The sequence below is a fragment of the Bemisia tabaci genome, chromosome 8, assembly GCF_918797505.1.
Source record: "Bemisia tabaci chromosome 8, PGI_BMITA_v3".
Taxonomy (NCBI): Eukaryota; Metazoa; Arthropoda; class Insecta; order Hemiptera; family Aleyrodidae; genus Bemisia; species Bemisia tabaci.
The window spans coordinates 36,758,619-36,786,030 of record NC_092800.1 but is presented as its reverse complement, the minus strand read 5'-3'; the positions used below and the strand labels follow the sequence as shown (position 1 = coordinate 36,786,030).

The 27,412-nt window shown below is 41.8% G+C and overlaps 1 long non-coding RNA gene across 2 annotated transcripts; it reads right to left on the bottom strand.

Moving 5' to 3' along the window:
- Nucleotides 1–652: 652 nt before the first annotated feature.
- On the bottom strand, nucleotides 653–24,677 carry LOC109038736 (uncharacterized). 2 transcript variants are annotated; one of them, XR_011900400.1, is made up of 4 exons: nucleotides 24,388–24,677; nucleotides 18,494–18,549; nucleotides 8,287–8,342; nucleotides 653–3,037 (listed from the first exon to the last, which is right to left on the bottom strand). It is a non-coding gene; the product is annotated as an uncharacterized lncRNA (long non-coding RNA). The 2 variants fall into 2 exon arrangements; XR_011900399.1 differs by lacking the exon at nucleotides 653–3,037 and having other exon boundaries at nucleotides 5,536–8,342.
- Between the last annotated feature and the right edge of the window lie 2,735 nt (nucleotides 24,678–27,412).

The window sequence follows — 27,412 nt, the reverse complement described above, 5'->3', positions numbered from 1 at the left end:
AATCGTGTGATACAACTAATTCGACTTATAAGTAGGTAAAATTGCATAACCCTCAAATTGAAGGAGAACATGGTTTCTTTTCCGCTGACTCAGAGACTTCAACGCTAGAGTAGAAAAGTTGGATGGAGCGAAACGTGTGATACAACTATTTCGACTTCTAAGTAGGTAAAATTGTATAACCCTCAAATTGAAGGAGAGCATGGTTTCTTTCCCGCTGACTCAGAGACTTTAACGCTAGAGTAAAAAAGCTGGATGGGGCGAATCGTGTGATACGACTATTTCGACTTCTAAGTAGGTAAAATTGCATAACCCTCAAATTGAAGGAGAACATGGTCTCTTCTCCGCTGACACTGAGACTTTAACGCAAGAGTAGAAAAGCTGGATGGGGCGAATCGTGTGATACAACTAATTCGACTTATAAGTAGGTAAAATTGCATAACTCTCAAATCGAAGGAGAACATTGTTTCTTTTCCGCTGATTCAGAGACTTTAACGCTACAGTAGAAAAGTTGGATGGGGCAAATCGTGTGATATAACTGTTTCGACTTCTGAGTAGGTAAAATTTCGTATCCACAAATTGAAGGAGAACGTGGTTTCTTTTCCGCAGTCATAGAGACTTTAACGCAAGATGATGCGAATAGTGGGATGGGGCGAATAGTGTGATACAACTAATTCGACTTCTGAGTAGGTAAAATTTCGTATCCACAAATTGAAGGATGGTTCTGGTGGTGACCAAGCAGAAACCTTTATTCAACAATATTATATTATTATATTATTTATTTATTATTTATTTATACCTATTTATTTCGGTTTAAGTCAAATTTGTCGCCAAACCGATGGAGTGCGGCTACGTTAAAGAGATGTTGTTTGACGGTTCTCATGAAAATAAAAATGCACTTTCTCATTGTTTTTTCTTCTTTTTTCTTTATTAATTAAATAGGTAACTCCAAAAGTATTAATCCTAGTTGTGCTAGTTGCAAGTTATACACAATATTAAATGGGTGGGTAGGTTAGAAGACCGCCCCTAACTATTTACAATATACATAGGTGCTATATACAATGATTAATTTAGATGTAACAAAGATTAAATATTGATTATGTACAAGTAAATAAACACTTAAAGAAACGTTTTTACTAATTATTGTTTATCCCTCCTGCCCCTAAAGATGAAAAATATACAAGATAATGTTGTTGCTATGTGGTTTAAGGGCTAAACGGCGGCATAGAAGCTGATTAGACCACGCGACCGTGTATCTAAGCAGTCACATCGCCACCGCCAAGCCAAAACCACGTATGAAGTGCAATGATGACAGTCGTTCAATCACAATTGATAAGACACTTTGAGAATTGCTTGATTGAAAGCGTAGAATATAAGAAATGCCAAATGGTGTAGAAAATCGGCCTATTATTAGCGTCTTACTAAATTTTTTTACAAAAGTAACTAGATGGAGGAGAGGTGACTAGACGGTGAAGAAGCTCTCATTGTATTGACACTAGGTTAGTTTAATGCATCTTAGCGCTCCTTGTAATCGACAGTTCTCGTTTTATGTTAACGAGAGGACCAGCAACCTGCAGGGCGTGGTCCTTCTTTCAGATAATGGTAGGTTCCGTTCATTCCGATTGATTCGCCATCACAAACTTTTATCGCGGAAAACAAGTCAACTTCTATGAAGATAAGGACCCCAGAAGGGTCATCGGTGATCGGGTTGGACTCTGGACGAAAAAAAAGGAATAGAAAACCAACCTCCTTCGGTCTCGGTGAATGGGAGACGCAAATAGGCAAAGAGAGACCATAATAGTAGGTTCCGTTGATTCCGATTGGTTCGCCATCACAAACTTGTATCGCGGAAAACAAGTCAACTTCTATGAAGACAAGGACCCCAGAAGGATCATCGGTGATCGGGTTGGACTCTGGACGAAAAAAAAAGGAATAGAAAACCAACCTCCTTCGGTCTCGGTGAATGGGAGACGCAAATAGGCAAAGAGAGACCATAATAGTGGGTTCCGTTGATTCCGATTGGTTCGCCATCACAAACTTGTATCGCGGAAAACAAGTCAACTTCTATGAAGACAAGGACCCCAGAAGGGTCATCGGTGATCGGGTTGGACTCTGGACGAAAAAAAAAAGGAATAGAAAACCAACCTCCTTCGGTCTCGGTGAATGGGAGACGCAAATAGGCAAAGAGAGACCAGTAGGTATAAAATGCGGGTGCTAGGGTCAAATAGAAAAAAGGGTTACTCCTAAATACACTCGTCCCTCTTTTCTATTTGCCACCTAGCACCCGCATTTTATACTTTTTTTTTTAAATAAACAACGTCCCACCATCCACCATATTATATGATTTTTAATAAAAATTTAGGACTTGCAATTTATTACTGGAACTCAAAACTCTGGAGGAGTCTGAATAAATTATTGTGAAACGCGTTCACAATAATTCTGACCCTCCGCCGGCAAGTTTCACAATAATGCAAAGAAACAGTGGTTGGAACGCAGGTCGCGCAATTCTATTTGACCCTAGCACCCGCATTTTATACCTACTGAGACCAGCAACCTGCAGGGCATGGTTCTTCCCTCATATGGCAACATGTTCCGTTGATTGTGATCAATTCTCCATCAAAAACTACCATCGCAGAGAATAAGGCTACCTCAATGAAAACAAGGCCCCCATGGTAACATGTTCCGTTGATTGTGATCAATTCTCCATCAAAAACTTGCATCGCAGAGAATAAGTCTACCTCAATTAAAAAAGGACCCCAGAAGGGTCATCGGTGACCGGGTTGGCCTCCGGGCGGTAATAAGAGCAGAATACGACGTCACGAAAACCGAGTAGGCGTCGACCGTAGTGGCCAACGACAACCTGAGGGGCAAACTCCCCGCGGATGCAAAACTGTGTGCAAAAGTTTTATATACGAAAGGTCCCACTTCCGAACAAAAACAATGGCGACAAGAAAAATCGAAACGAAAGCAAAGAAAAGTCAACAGGGCCGCAAACACGACATCTCCAAAAACCAGCTATCAGGCAGGATAGAAAAATCAACTGGAACAAAAAGAGAAAAAAAAACGCCTTAGTACCTAGAAAAAACAGAACGAAAAAAAATGATTTAACAGGAACTTCTTAAAAAAAAAAAAAAAAAAAAAAAAAAAAAAAAAAAAAAAAAAACCCTCTTTCAGTCTCAGTGAAAGGGAGACGCAAATATGCAAACAGGGACAGGCAACGTGAAGGGCATGTTCCTTGCCCTTTGCTTTACCCATATCACCGCACTATCGAAAACAGATCAATGGCGATATCAGAGATTGTAAGGATGAGGTGACCATAAAATCAGTGTAAAATCATCGAAGTACTCTTAAAAAAAAAATTGAATTACCATGGATCTACGAATTTCACATTTTTTAAATTGCAAAGCAAAGACTGCAATGCATCCGTGCATGGACGGATTTGGAAATGTTTCGTTTGTCATTTATTTGAACCACCAAAAGACGAATTCAGGACACGAGCGAGGACCCAATTTGGTCTGTCGATACACTTGGTTCGAAACGGAGACACGAATAAAAAAAAAAACTTATGAGAACATCCGTTCTAATAACATACGAACCTCTACGAGAGAGAATAAAAACGATTGGTGCGAAGAGATTGCTGACAACATAGCTTCCCGTCTTACTTAACTTCTTTTGTCTTGAAAACTTTCGCGAGACGGGGAATGCTAACCGTAAGTACCATCTGTCGGCATTTCGTTGCGTATTAAAAAGACTGGTAACATTTGGTCGCAAGTTTTTGCGGTTACGTTTCCGGGCCAAGGTTGCGGAGAAGGTCGCCCAACCGTCGAATGGGTTGTTTTTTGCTCCGAAATCCTTCCACCGCAGAAAGGACGAGATGCTGAAATTTAAAGAGCTTCCATGCTCAGCGGGCTGATTATTGAACTTTATAGACAAAGCAACACACACATTAGACATATGGAGAATGGTGCGGTCCTATTGGTTGAAGCGGGTGGTTGAAATGGACAAAGAAGGTAAGTATAGGAATAAATGAACTTGCGCAACCCACGAGAGATCCCGTCGTGAGTCCATCGTTTCCTCCTTGGTCAATGAGAACCACCCGAATTGACTAATCGGATCACTTAATTTTCCTTTTGTCAATCGCTTTGATAATAAAAATGACTTCATGATGGAATGGGTTTGAAGTCAATACCATAATTTCGATTTTTTTCATTGAATCCTTCCCTTTTTTAAACAATTTAATCTCAATATTTAATTTATCCCCTCCTTGTCTCATTTAATTCTTTCTTGTTCACTTTTGTTGATCTCTCTTTCCAAAGGTGTTAATGACCATGTAGTGTTGAGGCACCTGTGAATAAAATGTACTAAGCACCCAACTAACCGTAATTATTTCCGAATTAATGACGTACAATCGTTTCTGAGCATCTGCAGTACATAAGTTTCCCTGAGACTTCGCATTTTATAAAAGAAAATTCGGCCGTCTGAAGGCTCACGCGGCACCTTTTTTTCGCAGCACGGTGAGTAACTATCCTTATTAATTACCGTGGGAATACTAAATCTTCGGATGAGATCCAGATTACACTTGCCGGGGGAATTATTAAAAGGCATTAAGCTAATTAGCACATTAGAAGCGAGAGTATCCTGTCATGCTCTATCGAGAGAGTGACGTCATCGCCGGAACCATCTATGGAGATGCGTCCGTGCGGCGTAAATTGAGTCCGACGAATAGATACGTAAACACGGTAATCAAGATGTCTCCATTGCGTTGGTGTGCGTGACGCTCCGGCGCGACGCGCTCGGATGCGCCTCGGTGAGCTTCGCCGTCACACGTTAACGCGCCGCGACGCGACGTCGTTCCATGACCACGCGTACACGGAAAAAAGTACTCCAGGGACGGGATGGGTCTTAGAATTTAACTAGATTTTGGGCGCTTAGCAGCCCTAGGGGGTCGTCCATAATTGAATCAGTGAGTTCGAAAACACATCAACTCGGGTTTTTTTCGATTTTCACTTTTTATACGTTTCAGAAGAAAATCTGTGGCACCATGGATGGGAGTCAGTACTTAAATCGCAAATTTCTGACTTGTGCAAGAACTCCGTCCGACTGTTATGTTAAAAACACTTATAAGCATTGGATTTGCGTGCTTCATAGCTCTTTTAAGTCGAATTAATTCGTACACAGTCCCTTTTGCAACAGTAAATAAGTCTTCTGTTTCTCACTGTAATTTTAAGCCCTTCCAAAGCTAAGGGAACTTCATGGGATTCTCTGGTTTCCCATTGAAAAGAGGTCATTTATAGACCAACCGTAAATGAATCAGTGAGTTCGAAAACACACCAACTTGGGTTTTTTACGGTTTAGTAACACTCGTGGATAGGAGCATCTGCACGCAAAAGGAAATTTCGAAATTGTAATCAGAAGTTCTCGAAACAGCGACGGGAAAAGGGAAAAATCGAAGTATTTCATTGCAAATACCAATTTTTGGCCATTTCAAGGGAAACGGGTGACCATCTGATTTTGCGGTTTTCTTTTTCCGGTTTAGTATACTTTTTACCAACAAGTTATATAAATATTCAAGCGTTATTCAGGTCGAAAAATATACATTTTCCAGGGCAGACTATGAAAAATCAGTATCTGAAAGTCGGTGAGAACGCAAACACACCAACTTGGAAATCGTTAAACGCTTAATTCTCTATCATCAAACATGGTGTATCGATTTCAACTTGGTGCTTTACAAAGTCTCTGAGTACTTGTCCTTTGGCACCAAAAAGGTTTTTCTTAAACTAACTTCTTCGCCCGCTGCGCAGTTTTAGGTGTTTCCTGAACAATTTTTTTTTCAGAGTTGGTGTGTTATCGAACTCACTGATTCAAATATCAACACAACCGATGACAGGAGAGACGTATTTGGGTCTGATTTTTTTAAGTTCCCTCGCGAATGAGAGCGACAATTCATTGGCAGCATAGGGCGAAGCATCACGAGCTCACGGCCCGTACCATAGCGCCTTCAATTTTGCAGATGCAACACGGACATCCATCAAGCACGAATAGTTGTATCCCTGCGCCGTCATCAGCACACGACCTTTCCCTTGCCCTGTTCCCATGTTGTGTTGATTCCGCAAGTCTTATTTATGGCGGTGCTTAAAGGACGACGTGAGCAACACAGCCTGAGTATGACTTGGATCAAATTGGTTGACCAAACTAGGTATCGGGTGAAAAAAATTGGGTCAAATGTCTAGCTACCGCCTTTGCTTCGGTTAGTTAGGGCTGGCGCCGAGATGCATCTATTCGTACTTGAGTGATGTCTGCTTTTCGAACTCACTGCTGCAATTTACATGACACTCTAGGGGGAGAGGGCGAGGGTTACGACGCAGATTTTCATTTTTTCCCGCGGAAAACTCTGGATTTTACGGCAACACGCACGATTTGCGGAATTTTCAATCGCTGCAAGGAGCTCAAAAATCATTCTTCCTGAAAATTACCTCATGACTCAAGATCTGCTTTTAATTACGTCCACCGCGATCTGCGGATCGAAAGATCGGGTAAACTTTTTGAACCTCTGCAGCCAATTTTTTTCTTCCTTTACCTCTGGTTTATTTTATTTATTTTTTTTTTTTGTTTTTTTGTTTTTTCTTTCACCGTCGAGAGATGTAAGATATCGCGCGAATCCTTGTCGTGGTGGCAGCCGAAAAACGAAGACATTGAGCAACGGCGAGCCGGGAGCCGGCGAAACGAGGATACCCGCAGGTGGCATGGGGACACAGGCTGAACACGGTGAGGTGCTCGGGTATTGTCGAAAACATTGACACGGATTCCGCGAGGCCAGGCCACCAGCCGGCAGACGCCTAAAAAACCGACGCTCCGCAGCCACCGCCGACGTCGCGACGTCCGTCAAGGCGTAACGCCAACACGCAACCTAACCTCGGAGCATCTTTCCTTCTTCAGCGTTACGTATCGAATAGGATCCCGATTTCAAACAATGATTGTTTAGGTGGATGGATCTATAGTGGAAGTAGGTAAAAAATGGACGCATTTCTATCAAACAGAACTATGTACATTATGACGTGAGCCCTGTTATGCATGTATTTTTGTGGGTCTCAGGGCTCATGTCTTAATGCACATAGTTCCGTTTGATAGAAATACGTCCAAATATGAGTCCAATTTTGCAAAATTACTGGTTTTGCTTGAAATTTCTGGAAAATAACGCAACTATTACGAAAAAGAGCCAATCATGGGGCTCAGAGGACAAGGCGCATCAATGCAGTTTTTACTGTGTTGAGAAATACGTGTTTGAAGTTCCGAAATTACATGGATATCCTAATGGCGGAAAGAAAGCTCAAACTGAATTTTTGATGCTTAAACATTGGAATTTGAGAGCTAATTTTTCAGCCGCACAGTGGATCGAGTCAATAGGAGAAGTCGAACAACATTAGGAAACTTTAAAAGCTTATAACTCTGTTTATACAAAACCTAGAGGTTCTAGAGTGGTTCCACTGGTTTCCTCGTAAAATTTTCTCGTAGGAGCACCCCTTAAAATTTAAAATAAGACGAAATAAACATCAAAATTTGTAGTTTTAATAAAAAAATTCATGTCCGACCTCTATAATTGACTCGATCCATTGTGCGTCGATTAAAGGCCCGGGCGACATCATAAAAACGAGACCTGGCATCTCAGTTCGGTGCTCCGGACGGCTGAAAAGGGCACCCAACCACGCGTCGCGACGCGACGTCGCGGTGAAATTGTCCTCCACGTGTCGTATGACGTCACCTCGATGACGTCATTCGGATGAAAGTCCGGCTGAACTAACCGGATACCCATCACCGATATACACTCGTGAAACGTTGCCAGTGCGTTGATTTCCTAAAGCAGCGGTTTCAAGCCAAACTATGTTAGGACGTATTTGAATAAAAAAGAACTACATCCATTATGACATGAGCCCCGTCTTCCTCGTATTCTCATGGATCTCAGGGTTCATGTCAAAATAGATGCAACTCCTTTTGATTTTAATGCGACCATTTTGTCGCTGACCTACGTCAAAATATAAGGATCTTCGACGAGTTCACTTACGCCTTACCGAGTCAAAAAAGGTGTGTTTTCAAGAACTTCCGAGTTGAAAACTTATGAAAAAACATATTACACTGAGGGATGAATGAAAAACTTAACCGTTTAGAAGAATAACGATTAAAGCTTAAGAATGTCTGAATAACGAACCGGAAGAACGTATCTACAATACTCCATGGGCCCGGTTTAACATTCACTAAGAAAAAAGAAATACTACGAAAACATATGATTCTTACCTTGTAATATGCACTTGAACCATGGAGCTTCCTAAATATTACACTATGAGGCCTTCCTGAAACAAGCAAAAGAAAAAATTCATTAATTCAATGATACATTAACTGAAATAAGGAAATGAATTAAGAGTAAGTGTATGACGAATCAAATTGGTGCAGAATATTATTCTGCTCGCCTTCAAATCCCAAATCAAAGTGCCAGGCAACTAAACTAACCGCATGGCAAAGCGGAGAGTATCATCAGGATTTGAAGGCGCTCCAATGTCGCGCAAATTCCCTTACCTCGAATATATTTCCTGATAAAAGCCGGGATGACTCGAGGGGTGAATCATCCCGTAGTTTGCTTGATTTGCATCAGCATTCAATAATCAGCCTGAATGTCAGCCTAAATCGCTTGAACACAGCGATAGACTAGACTAATGATGGACTTACTGTAGGAGATGCTAGTCAATCTATTTCTCCACCCCACATCATTGCAATTTTGTTCATTGCAACCACAGCTTACACCAATCGGATCGTCCCTTTCCCCCCTAATCTATCGTATGAAAAAATAAGTTGGGGCTATATAGACATACCGTCCGTTCCGGGCTCAGAGCCCGAAAGTTACGGGTGCTAGAGCCGTGGCTCCGATTGCTTCGGGTGCTACGCCCGGAACTTTCAGTCTCTGCCTCTGCGCCCGGAACGCAGACGGTATGTCTACATAGCCCGTAAGTACGACTTCCACGGCCGGAATTTTGTTATCAGTGCGTGTATGATCAGCTTGCAGGCACTTCCCCGATTTTCTGAACTCTCCCTCCAACACGTCAGGTCTCTGTTCACCCTTTCACCCTCCATAGAAGAACCTAGATCCCGGACTCTCCGCCCCCGTAATTGACGACCTCTTCCCAAATGCGCGTAAGATCTAGTTTGTGTAGGTTATCTTGTGCGGTAAAATTTTGCGTGGACTAAGAGGACAGGCAACAGGGCACTGCGGATGAAGGAGCTTGGAACAATTACGACGACGACGACGGTCGATGGGAGAAAGTGAAAGCACAACCGGGCGTCGCGGCACACTCACACCAACCACCATCTCGCACACCGACGCACAGTGGATTGAGTCAATCAGACAAGTCGGACATGAAATTTTAGACTAAAACTGCAAATTTTAATGTATTATGAATTGTAAGGGATGTTTATAACAGAAAATTTCACTAGGAAACCAATGCAGGGTGTCTACAAAAACAGGCTGGCCAAAAATCAGTACTTATACGGTACTTTTTCAGTGCATTCCCAAGAAATTCAGTACCTCATCCACAGAAAAACTCAGTACCTCCAATTGACGAAATTCGGCAAATTTAAAGAAATTGAATTTCCCGCTCAAATTGCGACATAAATGACAAAAGAATGAAAGCGACGTATGCCGTCTTGCGGACTTCCGCTCTTTATCAGTACTTCCGGACCGCCCGGCAAAAATTAGTACTTTTTCCGGACTTTCCGGACTTGTGGACAGCCTGCAATGGAACCACTTTTGGAACCTCAAAATTGTGTACGGAGCGAGATACAGGGTTATTCAAAAGTCACGCACCACTGGCCATGAGGGGGGCGGCCATTTGAAATTTTTGAGTTGCCCCCCGCCCCCTTCTCTCCGAGGAGATCAAAAACTGGAAAGCACCTAAAAAAGTTTCCCCCTCGATATGAGGAAAAACGTTTTAAACCGCAAATCGATATCATAATTAGAACTGCAGTTATGGCCAGTGGTGCGTGACTTTTGAATAACCCTGTATAAGCTTCCAAAGTTTCCAAAATTGGACGTATTTCTACCAAACAGACCTATGTGGAGGTGAGAAATATGGGGTGTGCTCTAGAAATCTGGATAAGAAGCAATGTGGTCAGTGGGCGTGGTTCCTTTTGAAGAATTGGCAAAGCGGGATATTGCATTCTATCAAAGAGACCTATGTGCAGCTGAGTGCGGAACTCATGAGCCGCGGGCATGGCAAGAGAGCCTTGTGGACAGGGCTCATGAGTTAATGCCCCCCGACGAAGACGACGACGTTGCGCTGAGGCTTTTTCATTGCCGCTGACGTCACTGGCGCTTTAATATTCTCATTCACTCTTATGGCCAGAGAACTAACGAGCATACCCCATATTTCTCACCTCCACATAGGTCTGTTTGATAGAAATACGTCCAATTGGTCCGACTTCTCTCATCGACTCGATCCACTGTGCGACGCGACGCCTGACGCGTGCCTTGACCAGAGGCTTAGAAGACATCCTCGTCTAGTCTGGACGCTGCGTTAGGTAATTCAGCCGCTTAATTTGAATAAGAACCCTGCTGATTAAGTTACATGCTTTCGATGACGGGAGCACTCTCGCTGGGAGATACACATTTCCTTATCCGATCTCCGTTCCGTTCCCAAGTCCCATTCACGCGCGTCCTGTGGGATTTTGGTTCACACTGAAAAAAAATTCTCGGCGTTTTTACCACGGTCCGTTGGTACCTTTACCATCTCACTTTTTTTACCAATTATTGGTAATTTTACCAAGACAGACTGGTAAGCTTACCTAAAAACCGGTATTTTGACTGTTTTTCCAGGTAAGAATACCACTTTTATTGGTAATCAATACCCGGTAACTTTGCCATTTTATCTCGGTAATTCTACCATAGTCGATAAAAAATATTATGGTGTTTTTACCGGGTCCAGTAAAATTACCGAGAAAGTCAATAATTTTACCGAGATTTCTCGGTAAAATTACCAATTCCATAAATGGTAATTTTACCAAAGAAAAAACTGGGATCAAATAGAACCCTGAATTCTTGGTCATTTAACCCTTTTCTTGGTAATTACACCGAGATTTTTTTTTCAGTGCAATCGCGTGTTTTGGGCCTCAACCACTACCGTTACGAGAAATCAGCGTCATTCCGCAAATCAGCCATGTTTTTCGTTATCCTAGGGTCTGTGAGTCCTTCCGAGGACTGCTTGATCTACTTCAAACGGCGAGGTGGGGGCGTAAGAAGGTCCGGGGGGCTTCTCCCAAACAATTATGGAAATTTTAAAGCATCTAACATGCAGTTTTAGGTCAATTTCGTCATGATTTCCGTTCCTTTTCTCTTACTCCTTTTTTTATGACTAAGAGGGAGGGAGGCGTTAACCCCCTATTCTCCCTCCCTCTTGTATCCGTTAATGATTTGATTCCGCGCCTATCTGTTTGAAATTTTTCCCCCTTTTTTCTCAGTTTTTTTTTTCTTGTCCAAGCGCGGTACCCATACACTAAAACCTCGGCCAACTTTCTTGTGCTTTGGCTCTTAACACGCGGAGAAAAAAGTTCTACTAATGTTGAACACCGACATTTTTCGGTTCTGGTAACTCAAATTTTACACCACACATGGATTGCATTTTGCAAAAAGGAACCACTAGCTTTGCTTTGTTGCTAAGATTGTGCAAATTCTTTTGTCTTGGAGGAAAAACCCGATTTTCCATTCATAGTTTCTATTTTACTCGCTAAAAACTGTAAATTTAAGACGAAAATTACCATCTAAATTTCATAGTTTTTCACGATTTTCGCTATTTTATTGCAAAAGATGAAGTTGCACAATCTTAGCATCATTGCAATGCTAGTGGTTCCTTTTTGCAAAATGCAATCCACATAGTGTTCAATTTTAAAGATCCTATAAAAATCGTTCCAATACAATAGCCGCGTCTGGACTTGGCACGAATGCTGACCCTGCTGCGATGTCCCCCCACTCCCGCGGCCTGTCCGAAGCCCAGACGGCGGTGGTTTGGGCGCTGATGCCGAAAAAGAAACCGAAACGTGACGCAAACGACCGTGTTGATCACAAGCTATAAAAATGTTGCCTCAATGTAAAACCGTTTCGCAATCTGCTCCTAACTGGTAGGCGCCCCCCCCCCCTCCTCCCCCGAGCCGCCGTTGTTAGCGAAGTGTCGAAAAACGCTCGGTCAGATTCCGCACTTTGACGGACACTTATAACCACTTCAGAACTACCCGTTTCGACCGAACGGAGCTTGAAATTGACCCACGTTTTTGAGAGTTTTTTGAGTCTTATGGAACTTTCCAAATCTTCTTTTGCCGTAAAAATTGTTATCCATTCGCAGACTGGTTATCGGATTGATAGGTAGACAGTGCAATTGACAAAGAAAGCAAAGGAAAAATGGAGTGATCCTTTCGGCTGAGACGGACAGCTTGTTCTTTCGGACTGAACAGGGAAATAATGAAGTTAGTGTAGGATTTCTCGGGGATTTGCGTTCTTAAGTCTTCTTCTTCTTCTTCTTCTTTTTTTTCTTTATTAGTGAGATAGGTAACTACAGAGTATTAACCCTAATATAGGTAACTGCAGAGAAATAATCCTCGTTCTTAAGTCTATACATTTCTTAATCGACTTCAAGCGGTAGATACATCAGGATTTTGATCGCTCAACGTCGAACTATGGATTAAGCAATCAGCCCCGCTAGCTTTGCCCTAATTTTCGGGAAGGAACACCGGAACGCTTCATTGGCCGTTGGTCGATGGACTCCAACGGCCAGCGCCCCCATATCTGGGGACTTCTCAAGACTTAAGGAACCTAATTGTACACTTGGCAACTTTTTTACCACAAGGCACGCATGAAAGCTCCTCAAATGTTTGCACTTAGCCGCTCAGAACGTCGGAAGTAATGTTCAGCTGCGAGACTGGGAACCCAAAAGTGCCTCTGCAAAGCTTTGGACACGTTCCTCCAGTTAGTCGGCGGCAGAGTAAGCCACCAGATCGTGTTTAAGGGCGTTTAATGCGACCCGTTAAGCTGTTATGCACCATAACGAACTTCTAGTTTCAGCCCTTCATCGATACCGCGCCAACAGGACAAAACGCGGTACAGAAAGTTAAATGGTGAGTATTTCTGAAAATATACTCAAGGAAGAAATCTAAAATGTTTCGGTCACGACTGGATAATGTAAACGCTCGAGGAAATTCATTACAGAAAAATTTAGAAAAGACCGCAGGAGCCTCCGTTCGATCCAGTGGCGTGGCGTGAATTGCGATGTATCGATTGATATGTAATTTAAACTTAGGGTAAAGAATCGATTATAAAGGTGTTCACTGAGAACACCCTGTCTATCGATCCTTTTCCATAGTTTTAAATGGTAGATCCTTCGATATATCGCAAAGCACGCCACGCCACTGGTTCGATCATCGATACGAAGCAGAACAATCCCCAAAATCCTCGATGCCGCACAATGGATCGAGTCAACGGGAGAGTTCGGACAAAATTTGGAAATTTTAAACGCTTGAAACTCCGTTCATACGAAACTTTGGGGTTCTATAAGTGGTTCCATTGGCTTTTTCGTGAAATTTCCTTCTGGAAGCACCCCTCAAAAATTAAAATATGACGAAGTAAACATCAAAATTTGCAGTTTTTGTCAACGATTTTTGGTCCAACCTCTCTGATTGCCTCGACCCACTGTGTGCCAGTTTTGTAAAAGGGCACGACCGCGAAACAATGTCTGATAAGGTAGTGACAGGCCCACATTAAATCCGATAGGTTGGGCCGGAGGAGACAAAAAGGTCAGCGATGCCAATTTCAATTTAAATGGACCAACTTCACATCTGCCGGCCGCGGAAAAATTGTGAGAATCCCTCCGAAAAAAACCGATATCATGAATTGTTCGTGGGGCGAGAACTGGAACAGGTATAATAATTAGGTGTTGTCAGTTTCTCCGAAACGAAACGTGTGTGCCGATTTGATTGGGCGGAGCCATGAACTTCGCGTTCTCACGCTCACGCGTGGGTGCCGACGGTAACAAGGACCTAACTGGAAGGGTAGATGAGCCCTCAGTTCCATAAGAATGCATGTATTGTAATATCCACCAATTAACGAAGATGTGCGGTTTTAACGCTGGGCAATTCACCTGTGGCGAAAACAAGGACTTGCAATCTCTGGACGTGCGAGTCGTGTGAATTTCGGGCAGAGGCGAGGCGTGAATGATCGATTATCGATATTTTTCCATTTGAAGCTATGGTAAAGAATCGATTATTGAGGTGTTTGCTGCGAAGATCCTGTTAATCGATCCTTTACCATAGGTTTAAATGGCAGATCAATCGATATATCGCAAAGCACGCCACACCACTGATTTCGGGCCACCTGGCGCGGGCAAGGGTCAAAGAGATCGCGGGCGTTGGAGTTGGGTATAATTTGGGGGCAGGTTGCTGAAACTGCTGCGGTTGCGATGATCAATCCCGAATCTCGTATCAAATGGTCAAGTCGGCCGGTTAGTGATTAAGGAGGTCAAGTGAGGCATTTCCGGTCGGCGGCGTGCGATCGCCGCCGCGCGCGCCGCGCGTCGACAGAGAAGCCGTCGGTTCGCCGAATAAGTTCGGGACGAACAGTTTCAAGGAATGAAATGAAATGTATTTCGCGATCAAAAGGGCGAACGTCTACTTTTTGACGAACTAAAGATTATAACACCGTTGGATGCGCACCAATTTTCAAGTCGCAACCGAATAAATAAAAAGAAACTGATAGAGATTCAATTTTTGAGGCCGAGGGGAGGGGAGGGAGGGAAGGGGTGAGAATCTCCCCCTTGAATTTTGAAATTTTTCAAAATTACCTAGACCGAAAAAAAACTTGATTTACTGAAAGATGGTCGTCGGGAATTTTACAATAAGCTTCTTTTAGCATTATTGGTGCGGACCAAATATTTCGAAGTTTTAGCATAGAAATGGTAGAACCAAACCGGCATACATTTTGCGATCAGGAACTACAATTTTTAGTTCAATCATCAAAGCGGCTATATCGATGGGGAAATTAATGAAACACGTGTTTTTTCTTGAATGAGCTTGAAATATAGTAGTTTCTTAAAATAAAATTTAGTCTGCTCATGCATGGGTGAAAAAAAGAAGAAAAAAAAATATTTTGGCCGGAACAAATGTCAATTATGCTAAGAAACATTACCCCAATCTTCAAGAAATGATCGCCTGATAAAAATGCCTACAAGAACAAGGCCAAATCTAAAAATGAACTTGTTCCGTTTTCGAAAAAATTAGCAGTCTTCACTGGGGAAAAACCACATTGGATCTAGAGTCCAGACTCCTAAAAACATCGACAAGAAAAAATACTCTTGATTCAATCAGATTTTAGCTTAATTCAAGAATCAAGCCTCTTAATTTGAGCGGATTTCCTCATGATTTAAGCTTTAATCTGATTGAATCAAGAAAATTTTTTCTTGTCAATGTTTTCAAGAGTCTGGACTCTAGATCCAATGTGTTTTTTTCAGTGTTCGTTTCCTTGCTTAACGGAATAGAGGAACTTCGCGGGAGAACATTATACGGCTCTCGATATCAGGTGGATATCCAGGTGGGAGATGAATCCCGCAGGGGCGAAAACGGGCTAGAGGGGGAGGCCAGAAGGGACGAGTCTTCCGGGAGGGGGTTGGTAGACGTCGAAAAATTACGCAAGGTACCAGGTGTATAGTTACAGACTCGCGCCGCGGGTCGTTATGCAAGAAGCTCCTCGATTATTTTCAACATACATATCGATTCAAACCCTATCCAGCTCATTATAAGACGCATGTATACGCTCGCCAAAACTTATATAAAGGAGTCTTTCACAAGTTCGCAGGATTGAATGGAATCTCCGAAATGCATTATGGATGATCTGATTGTGAGCCTCCACGGCTCACAGTGGAACGAGCCAATAGAGAGGGTCGGATATAAGAAATTGTTGGCTAAAATTTCAAATTTTGATGTCTATCCCGTCCCAAAATTCACTTAAGAAACGTCTTTCACAGACGAACATTTGGGCTGCATTTAAAGGGTGGGAAACTATATCTGACTCATTTATAAAAACGAATATCAGCTGAGGAAAGTAGTGGAACAAATTACTTTTCTAAAATTAGCTAGCAATTGCACGTTCGAGATGGCAAAACGCAGTCCATTTTCTCCCACCTGAAATCCTAGTTAAAATATCAAGGAGGAAAATGCTCTTGCAAACAATATGCAGACGAGAATTGGACGGAGTTAAACAGAAAGGAACCAAGCCACATCGAGATCGAACCAAAAAAAGAGGTTTAAAGTTCATCTCCTGCATAAGACTCAATGTAAAAGATAAACTTTAAGTTCAATTTCTGCAAAATTTGCTCCAACAAAAACTTTGAATTTTTGGCGATAGATAGTGGAGCAGTGGTTGAGTTCAAAACCACTCATAACTCAATTTTCCCAAAATGTGGGTTGGTTCTTTTCTGCTTTACTCAGTCCAATTCTTGTTGAGTCAACGGGAAATCTCTTGAAGTGACGGGACATCTGAATTGACAGATACCATTAGAAACAAGTAGATTTCTTGTTGACCCGACTAAAATGCTCGTCCAGGAATAACGACTAGAATGTTTATCATTGCAACAGAAACTTTTCCTCCGTTTACTTTTAAAATGAGCCATAAGAAAATCTAGCAATCACATCATCAGTAGAACGCACCTAGATCTTCAGGGGAAGATTCTCCTCAGAAATCGTCCCGCGACCAATGAATGCTCAGTTACTGGCCCTAGTGCCCTCTTGGTCGACTAACTAAACCCGCAGGGGCAACAACGTGCCCTAGCCGAACGCAATACCTCGGATCGATCGATCATAATTATTCGCATTTAAACTAAGCCAGAATACTGCCGCGCTAAGGAAAAACGTCGTATGAGTTTTCAGACGTTGCCAAATTCCCTCTGACAAATCACTAATTCTCAGGAAAAGTTTTGAATATTTTTCTGCCAATTTCTAAGGTAATTTTGTTTGTAATTTGATCTAAAGTGTCTGTAAATTTCACGGAAAAATATTCATAATTTTTCACAAAAATAGACATTTCATTCGAGGAAATTTGGCAACTCTTGAATGTTCATACGGCGTTTTACCTTAGTACGGCAGAGTACTGCAACAGTCCTCTCGCCACGAAGTTACGAAACGTAAGCGAATCATGATAAAACATTCGTACGCTTGCTCGACGAATGAGAGCACTTGTCATCTTAAAACAAACCGGCTCTCACTCCGGCGATGTGAGAGACATAGGGAAATACGCCGACAGTTATGAATTATTGAATAATAACCACGAGTCGATTGTTGAATCGATATCGAATGACCTTCATCGATTTATAGCATTGCCAAGATAGGGATCTATCGATAAAGTTCATTCGATAAAGATTCAAGAACCGACCACCAGAGAGTCTGTGTACGAGCCTAACCTCTTTTCGAAGGGTTGCTGAATATGACTTGCATTGCGTTTTTGAAATGAGACAGGAGATAAGTGGATCGGTCGACCTTAAGAACCGCGAAGTTCTTTTTAATCCATAAAAATGCTTTCACTGGGAGGCAAAAGAGGGAATGTATACGTACATAGACTGATTGCGGGGAATTATCAGACCTAAGCTGATTTAGTGATTGCAAGTACGGAAAAAAACCGTCATATCGATGGTAAGAGTCGAAAAATACGTGGATCCATTGCAATGCCCTCCGAATTTGTGCGGTCTTTTCAAAATGAAATTAGGTATCTGCAGTGCCTTTTTCAGAGGGTAAGAAAATATTTTTAAAGGTATGATCGTTCACAGAAAATTTCAAGAAAATTTTAGGTGAATAATTAGTGTTTTTCGGAAAAGTAAGACATGAGCGCAGGTTTGTAACGCCGCACAGTGGATCGAGTCAATGGGGAAGGTCGGACAAAATTTAGAAACTTTAAAATCTCAGAATTCCGTTTAAACAGAACTTTAAACTCTTAAAAGTGGTTCTATATGTTTCCTCGTGAAATTTTCTACTGAACGCACCCTTTAAAGTTTAAAATTTGACGAGGTAAACAATAAAAATTGCAGTTTTAGTTAAAAATATCATGTCCGACTTCTTTGATTAACTCGCTCCACTGTGCGCCGCAAAAGGATATGCGCATTTTCCGACTATAGCCATCGATATGTAGGGTAGAGGAAAGGCCCCATCATTCTCAACACAAACTTGGTAGTTCCGACCGAAAAAGCTTAAACATTCAATTCTAGGCGCGGCTTTAAAAACGAAGAGAGAGTATTTAAGAGGCATCGGACTTCGAGTTTTTCTATCTGTGTGCCTAACAAGGAACACGCGAAAAATTCATGGTCTGAAATACGTCCTCTGCAAACTGAGATACCCAAACACACCCGTTGAAATAGTCAACCTTCTATGTCACCCAAGTTTTTAAGAGCTGATAAGTTTGCCTGAGATGGACTAGAATTTGAGAACTTACCGAGATTATTCGGAGACTGGAATGGAGGGCATTTTCACCGAATGGAACGCGTGCAGCTGCAACAAAGGAGCAAGAAATGTTGGTCAGTCAAAAGGAATTCAAAAGCAAAAAGAGCTTTAAAAGTTCAAGCTCGTAAACGAGATTATTTCACTGACTCAGCATGGTATTTAGAACACGAAGTTCCAGCGATGCCGATGACACAGTCGGTTGCTAATTGTGGTACCGCAGATGCATAGCCATCAGCGTGGAGTTGCGAGAAGCAACGTGGAAGTTGACCCCGGACCCCTCTCCCAGAACCTACCCCAATGTAGATTCGGAGAACTACACTCGATTAATCATTTCAGGGTTGGCAGGTATGAATGTTTCTGCCTCCCAGATTCTACCTGTGTCATCGGGCACGAAAATAGCACACTGAGATCGGTGGACTACTTCACATTTATTCCCTCAGGAATGTTTACACTCTTCGCTTCGAGGGGGAAAGAACCGTTCGGCGCTGATACTGATCCTGAGAATCAGATAGGCATGTGATGAGTCGTCACAACTCGGGGTGGCCACTGAGATTCGGGAACGAAATTCTAGGATTTTTTTCTAGGATAATTCTTGGGACTTTCCAACTTAACGAAGGTCCTGCGATGTCCTTGTTCTATCAAGGGAGATGCTAAAACGAGGTTTGAAGCGTGTATGAAAATGGTCATTGCCCTGGAAAACATAAATAACCGGGAGACAACTTCCTGTTCTCACTGGAAGCATTTCGTAATGGGTGGATCTTGAGTTTTTGCGCAGTGTATTCTGGGTATGACCTATGTGTTTCAAATTTTAAGCAATCGGTGGATTATTTTGGAAAATAGAAATTTCAGTTTTTAAATCAATCATTGAGGAACATTCATGCGGAATAGTATATCCCAAAATTTTGAAACAAAGTAAGAATCCTGTTTCCAATCAACCGTCGATTTCTACACATTGGAATGGGTTGAAAATGGAAACAGTTTTTTACCATAGCTTGATATCTTAAAGGATGATTTTCGGCACGAACATCCTGATGATTGAATCTACATCAAAGACATCTTTGATCTAGATACTTGAATTCCGATTTTTCTGACGTATTCCACCGAAGATTTAGAATTTGAAGTATACCGATCGTATCACGAATGCATTGCACACAATTTGTGCAGGGACGCAGAAAACTCTTAACCTTCCCATTCTAAAAACCCTTTTTCCCACGGAAATTTAAAAAATACAATTTTTTTAGGGCGCTGTACGTATGAATTGCTGTGATTTTGCAAAAACTCGAGATGGTTACCGCGATTTTCCGGTAAAACGCATGATGTTTATCATCATGCGTTAAGCAATAAGAAACTGCAGTTTCGCAAGAATGATCACAATTTTGCCGGCTTTCCAGTTTAAAACACCTTTTTCGGAGCCCTCACTGGAAAAACAACATATTGGATCTAGAGTCCAGACTCTTAAAAACATCGACAAGAAAAAATACTCTTGATTCAATCGGATTTTTACATAAATCGAGAACCAAGCCTCTTAATTTGAGCGGATTTCCGTTTGATTTAAGCAAAAATCTGATTGAATCAAGAGTATTTTTTCTTGTCAATGTTTTCAAGAGTCTGGACTCTAGATCCAATGTTTTTTTTTCCAATTGAGAGATTTCTCTATGATATGCACATGCGCTATATCGTGAAATTTCACAAGAAATTTCATGAAATTTCTTTTTTCCCCATGAAATTTCTTGAAATTTCCTCATGAAATTCCTTCTTATAATCTTTCACGAAATTTCTTAACTCTGCCCCTGATGTTAAAGTTGAGCATCAACCTTGAATCCCAGAATTTTATCGCCGCAACTCCGAACAAATCGTCCCGCAAGCATGATCGTGGGGTGCAGAGCTGGGTGTCGGGCCCCGAATGCGGGGGGGGGGGGGATGAAGTAAGGGGGGCGCCGGGCGACTTTTGCCAGGTTTCGTAACGATACGATACATGCAATCAGACATCTGCTCGCCTTTGCCGCCGTCCAACTTTCTCTTAAAATTCCGTCTGCGCCCGCTCCACTCCGCTCGTTTTCACTCTCGACCAACGAAAGTGGTTCTCCACTCAAAACGCCCCCCTGCCCCCTTCCCCCCAACTCACACACACGACGGCTGCTCAATAAAAACAAAAACTAAGCGCCCAGGAATTCGTGTTGAGTATTTCCCAACGTGAACGGCTGCTCGCCACCACCGCACAATGGATTGAGTCAGTAGGAGTGGTCGGACAAAATTTGGAAACTTGAATAGCTAATAACTCCGTTTATACAAAATTTTGAAGGCCTGAAATTCGTTCCATTGGTTTCCTCGTGAAATTGTCTCCTAGAAAACACCCCTTCAATTTGAAATGTGACGCAATGAACACCAAAATTTGTAGTTTTAGCCAAAAATTTCATGTCCGAACTCTTTAATTGACTAGATCCACCGTGCACCGTGGCAACGCGCGGCGAAGTTGCGAGCTTTCCGACTATGCGATATATCGATTGATTTTCCATTTAAACCTACGAAAAAAGAACCGATAGACAGGGTGTTTGCAACGAAAACATAAAAAATCGATTCTTTATCATAGCTTCGAATGGGGGAAATATCGAAAATCGATCATTTACACCTCGCCACTCATCCGATTCCCTGACCGCGCCCCAACTCCACTTAAAAATGTGGAAGAGGAAAATCTACACTGCACATAGATCCAAGGGAAGGATTCAGCTGTTCCATGGATGAATTAGATTTTATGGACCGGGATTTCCGAGGGTTAATTAAGGGAATCCGCCCGGTTGTGCGATCCGAGAGAAAATTTGTGGGAAATAAAGGAATTTGTTGGCCAAAATAACACCGAAAAAAATCTTCGTAGAAAATGTCGGCATTTACTTGATTTTTTTTTACTTATGTTGCGCGCGGAAATTTTCAAAAGCAAATAGAAAAAAATCCCCGATCACTCTAAATATCCGGCCAATGGCAAAATGCCGGAGCGCGTTTTAACTGAAATTTTAATTAATTTTTCCATAGGAAAAAAATTGAAATTTGACAGGAGTTCTGCAGCGCCTTAAACAGAGATGTGGACTTTGGCAGTTTCATCGTAACACTGTTTTTTGACGCTAAAAAAATTAGTAGTCCATCAATCAGATCCCTTCATCTAGATCTTCCCAGAATTCGATTGCAAAAAGGAGCGCACAGCATCCTCGCAGAATCCCGGTCAGAAAAACAATCATCCCATCGCGTCACACGGGAATTAAAAAGCGGTTTCCAGATTACACAAGTTCAATTTTTTAATGCACTCTGTTAAAACCTCGAAAGCCGTTGAATGGGAGAAAACTGATAGGGCCCCTCCGAACAAAGGCGCTACGCGGAATTCCTTCAGAATTGGCGTACCCTCGCAACCCTCCCTGAAACAGGCGCACAATGGGGTATGCCAGAGGGTTGCCTTCTTGTTCCCTTTCTTAATCAAATCTTCGCGAGGTTCTTTGGATCTCTCCATTCATTCGGATTCAGGTTAACTTGAGGGCCCGCCACAGTTCGCACGGGAGGAACGCCAAATCTGCTTGGCTAAGGAAGAACGCCGTATGAACCTTCAGGCGTTGCCATGTTCCCATTTCTAAAACATGAATTTCCTGGTAAACTTATCAATATTTTTTTCCAATTTTTCATATAATGTTGTTTGCAATTTCACCTAAAGTTCCTGAAAATTTCAAGGAAGAATGATCATAACTTTCCTCAAAAATAAAAATTTTATTTAAGGAAATTTGGCAACTCTTGGATGGACATACGGCATTTTTCCTTAGCACGGCAGAACGCCAAATCCGTACCTTTAACTCGGGCGTATTATCATTGGATGGCGAAACTCCTCAAGAGCGTATCACGATTTGCGACATTGCCAACGCAAAATTCCGAGGCATAAAATAGCATGGGACTCGGGAATACATGGGTAACTTATACCCTCCCCACGGTTCAAATTGGACCACGTTAGGCAGAAAGAAACCACGCCACATTAACTATACTGCCAAAAATTGAAAGGTTTAATTTTTACTCGAAAACGGTAGTGCGGATTTTTGTGCAGATTTTAGAGAATATTCCGAACGGTACAGAGCAAATTCCGTAAAAAGCTTCAAAGGAATCCTCGCTTTTCTTGCAAAAAACTAAAATTGCTCGGTTGAATTTGGACATATTTCTACCAAACAAAACTGTGTGCATAAAGACATGAGCCCTGAGACCCATAAGAATATATGCATAACATGGCTCAAGTCATAACGCACACAGTGCCGTTTGATAGAAATACGTCCATTTGGCAATAGCTGATGTGGCTTGGTCCCTCTCTGCTAAACGCGTTCCAGTCAGCCTTCCCTTGGAAAACTTCCCTTTTTTTAAGAATCAATGCGTGATCCCAGCTCACGTATTAGTTTCAGGAGCCATTTAGGACATAAAGCTCGATTAAGATGAAACCATCAAAAACCTTTTAGGAGTAATATTGAATTTTAGCCCGGACATCACGGCAAATTTAGTTTTATGTTACCTTTAATTGAGTTTTATTTTAAGCGGAAAAAGTAAGCAAGTCGCGGGTGCGACTGCTAGGTGTAATACATTTTTCTGAAAATTGACGCAGTCGCGTTGAACATCCGTGGTAGTTTACTTCATCGGCATGATATAGGTGAAACCGGAGTTCATATGTTTAGTAAAAGGGGAAAAAAGCGTCCACAATCAGGACCAAATTCGGCGAACACGAAACGGATTTCAACAAAACGCCTGGATGCAACTATTTGGCCTCCGGGGACGTCCGTGTTGCATATGTACGGAAATGAAGGCATTTTGACTCCCCAGCGAGCCGATACAGCTCGACCCCGCGCTACGGGTGAAGTGGCGAGTGTCTGGAGAAATAAAACGCCTTCAACTGCGTGCGTATGCAACCGGGACATCCGCAGAGCTCGTATAGTTGCATCCAGGCGCTGTCTTGAAATTCACTTAGTGTTCGTAGTGTAGGCGATACTTGTGAAGGGCGTTTGCTCGTTACTCTAACGCCTTACTTAATTTTAGCGTCTCTCATTGCGTCGATGAAAATACACTTATAGATTTGTACCTCAATATTGCCATTTTTCCGAAAACTACTTAGATTTTTTTAACATATTCCTACGTTGCGCTTCTGATATGTGAACAGCGGCCCTACACTATGCTTCAGTGAAGACTAAACTGCGGTGCTAAGGAAGAACGCCGTATGAACATTCAAGAGTTGCTAAATATCCTTTGATAAAATGTTTATTTTAGAAGAAAGTTATAATTTTTTTCCTTGAAATTGTCATGAACTTTAGAACAAAATTCTCTGAAAAATTGAAAGAAAAAAATTGAAAAATTTACCAGGGAATTCTTGTTGAATCGAAGAAAATTTGGCAACGCCTGGAGGTTCATACGGCGTTTTTCCTTAGCACGGCAGTAAAATAAACTAGATATAGGTAAAAGGGAACCATCAAGTTCCCGCTTGTTATTCTTAACAAAAATAAGACTGCAAGGAATGGCATTACTAAATATGCAAACTGAAGTTTCTGAATCCACGAGGATATCAAAAGGACTCGGTTTAGTAATCTGCAATGTGCAGTTATGTCAGGCTGAAGGAGAAGTCACATCTTAATAGGTAACATTTAGGTAAAGGATGGTACTTAATTTCAAGGGGTAAAGTTGCATGGTGACAGATTTTATCACGACGTGCACTCATGAAGGTAAAAGACGGAGCGTAAGTTAGTACTTACGTCTCCACTTAAGCTCAGCTCAAGAAACGATTATAAAGATCGTGAAAAACAAAGGAAGCTATTGGAAATACTTGCTGAAGAAGCGAGTGTATTCACTTTTGAGATAGGGAACAATACTGAAACTTAAACTCACCATATCAACGTGCGAAAATCCGAGATCCGAGAGCACGATCACAGATCGCGAGACCAAATCGATCAGGCAATTTCGTAGTCCGAAGAGGTTCCCGAAGCGAGCGCACAAAGAACCACAAACATATCGGATTATCGACGAAATGCGCGAGGATATCAGTATCACACCGGTATGAAATGATGAGACGGAAGAGAAATGAGATGACCACGAGATGGGAACGAGAGGAACTTCGCGGAGGAACTGAGGAAGTGTGACAGTTGCTGAACGGCGGCGAATCTCAGACTGATGAACTGAAATGGAGTGGCGGGGCGACCTCCGCCGCGGAGAGATGGAGGAGCCCTCACCTTCGCCCCCTCCCCCCGCTCCCCCTCCAAAACGTGGACAAGTGGGGCCTACCTTGAGCCTACCCCACTGTCGCCACGTTGCCGTGTCTCTCTTTAATCTCTCTAAGGTGATTCGTCAAGCTCAAGTGACGTGGTCGAAGTGGCATGCGATATCGCATCGATTAAGGTCAAAAATTTTGGCAGATTTTGAATTTTTCGCGAAAATAATGACGATAGTCTCTGCGCATGAGCCTAAAAAATCATTCCTAACCCCAAAATTGGCAAAATTCAGAGATATGAAAGCAGAATATTGTTTGGAAGAAAACATCGCATTCGATACAGAAATCCATATGTGAAATTTAAAAAATTTACGAAAATTTACAAACATTTAAAACAAACTTTAAAATCACTCACTTGCATAAACTATTTCAATTTTTGTTTTCAAACTTATTCAAGTTTTTTTTTTTTTTCAAAAAAAAAAAAAATTGAAAAAGTTTATGCAAGTGAGTGATTTTAAAGTTTGTTTTAAAAGTTTTAAATTTTCGTAAATTTTTTAAAATTTTTAAATTTCATATTCCGAACAACTTGTTTAGTGATTTAAACTCCTATAACAATTTCTCACAGAAATTCACAGCTGAATCGAATGCTCGGTTTATTTCCAAACACTATTCTGCTTTCATTTCTTTGAATTTTGTCAATTTTTGGGTTTAGAATGATTCTTTAGACTCATGTGCAGGGGCTATCGTCATTTTTTTTTTTTTTTTTTTTTTTTGCTAAAAATTCAAAACCTGTCGAGATTTTTGACCTAATCGATGCGATGTATCGTATGCCAGTTCGACCACGTCACTTGAGCTTGACGAATCACCTTAAGTGAAGGGCTTGAAAGAGAAGCGAGATAAGTGCAAGCTCCGAGAAGTTGGCTGACCAACATGGAGCACAAACTCCGAAAATAGATCCAATATTTAGTGCTTCAATTGTGCTTAATTGTCCTTCAAGTTTCAGCTCATACCGCCAGAGGGTTCAAAAACTAAAGTGCAGTTTGTGAAGAAATGTATACATCGTTACCTTCCGGCCCAAGTCTCACAAGCGCCATGTGACGGTTCCAAAATTCCCGACGCCATTTTATTTTTTCGAACTGAGAAATTGTTGGTTGAAGCTGCTCGAAAATTTCACTGAATTTCATCGGTGGTGCAAAGAAAATTTAATGAGATATTCGGACAGCTTCGTTGAAAAATTTCTCTGCAAAGAAAAAATAAAATGACGGCGGAAATTTTGAAATTTCGCATGGCGCTTGTGATACCTTGGCCGGAAGGTGACGATATATTAATAATTTCAACTAAAATTGGACCGCGTTTAGCAGACAGAAATCGAGCCAAATCAGCTATATAGTCGTTAAAATAAATATTTGGTGCACTAAATTATGAAATGATTATTTAAGAAAAGAATATTTTGAAGAGGAAAACTTCGAAAAATACAGGTGCGAGCGACAATACCTCTTACGTGGTCAAAGATTCGTATCATCGTGAAATAGCACGCTTTATAACTCGGAACGCAGCACACCAAAAATAGCTTTTTACCAAACGGGCAAAGTGACTTAAACGCCTTGTCAGTTCGCCTTCAATTTTTAGTGCAGGCAACATGGGCTCCTACGTGGTCGAATAGTGGTATCACCGTGAAATGGTACACTAAACTCGGTATACATACGAAAAATTGTTTTTTACCGATCGGGAAGATGTGACCCTAACGCCATTTCATTTCGCCTTCAATTTTTAGTGTAGGCAATATGGGCTCCTACGTGGTCGAATAGTGGTATCCCCTAAAATGTTTTTCACAGTTCCACCGTCATTGTGTAATTTATACTTTAACTGCAAATTATTAACGACAAGCCGCTTATGCATGATGCTGAGAGAATAGTTAAAGATTGACTAAAGATGGTAATGATGGTACAATAGTTGGGAGACATCATTCCATTGGAACGTTCTATTTCCATTTCCATTGATCGGCATATCTAGTTGGCTGGAAAAATTGAATTTTAAAAGTGTACGGGATTTTTCTCTCTAGTGTTCGAAAGAATATGTTGCGAAGGATTCAGTTCATTTTTGCTTTTATTTATTTTCTTACAAAGAAATTGTCGGTTGAATCTGTTTGAAAATTTCACTGAATTTAATCGGCAGCACAAAGAAAATTCAGTGAAATTTTTGGACAGCTTCGCTTAACAATTTCTCTGTGTAAAAATAAAAACGGTGGCAGAAATTTTTAAACGTCGCATGGAGCTTGTGATACTTTGGCCGGAAGATCAGCCGGAATATTAGCTTAAATTGTAGTGATACCTACTGTGCTTTTCCATCTCACCCCTTTCAGCGAGGAGGGATGGGGATGAAGGTTCAACTCGGCATCCATGGATCCAACAGGTAGAGGAGGCAGGGACAAGACGGTGCGGTGGGGTGGGGAAACCGCTTTTGAGGATTCGCCAAGGATCCGCGTCCTTTTAGCGGGAATCGAACCGCGCCGGGCCGCGACGACCGTTCCGCGACAATCGCTGTTTTGGCGGGCAGAATTTCTGAATGAAACGGACACAGACACGGCGGAAGATTCCGGAGTCTATTAACAACGGTGGCGGCGCTAACGGCGACGGATGGAGCAGCTCCGTGCCCAATGAATGAATGAAACACTATACGCTTATTTGGGGATTGTCTCTGTTTGTA